Source organism: Buceros rhinoceros, unplaced genomic scaffold, assembly GCF_000710305.1.
Source record: "Buceros rhinoceros silvestris isolate BGI_N320 unplaced genomic scaffold, ASM71030v1 scaffold18305, whole genome shotgun sequence".
Classification (NCBI taxonomy): Eukaryota; Metazoa; Chordata; class Aves; order Bucerotiformes; family Bucerotidae; genus Buceros; species Buceros rhinoceros.
The window spans coordinates 30,952-31,312 of record NW_010414786.1 but is presented as its reverse complement, the minus strand read 5'-3'; the positions used below and the strand labels follow the sequence as shown (position 1 = coordinate 31,312).

The window sequence follows — 361 nt, the reverse complement described above, 5'->3', positions numbered from 1 at the left end:
ATGTTGCCCGCTGCGATCTGCACAGTCTTGAGCACAGCAGCTGGATTTCAGGAAGTTACAGAAAGTTTCCATGACAAATCGCTGGAGCTCTGTTCCTGCATAGGCTGCCCTCACCCAAAAACCCATCAGGGCACAAGCGGGTTGGCAGAGGCGTCAGGAAGGATTTGGTCACCTCCTTGAACACAGCCCCTGAGAGCACATCCTCCCCATCCATCACGGCCCTGCCTACTGCGCCTTTTGCTGACACCTGCAGACCCGCCGATTTCCCGGGCGGCTGGTGAATGCTGACTAAGGCTCTCCCACTGCCTCACCAGGGCGTTTGTCCCAGCGAGACAGGCCATGGCAGGCCATGAGGGCTGTC

The 361-nt window shown here is 58.4% G+C and overlaps 1 protein-coding gene across 1 annotated transcript in view; it reads right to left on the bottom strand.

Annotated features, from left to right (window-relative positions):
- Positions 1-361, bottom strand: part of SORL1 (sortilin-related receptor, L(DLR class) A repeats containing) — a 36,343-nt gene that overhangs the window by 14,074 nt on the left and 21,908 nt on the right. The window lies entirely within an intron of this gene.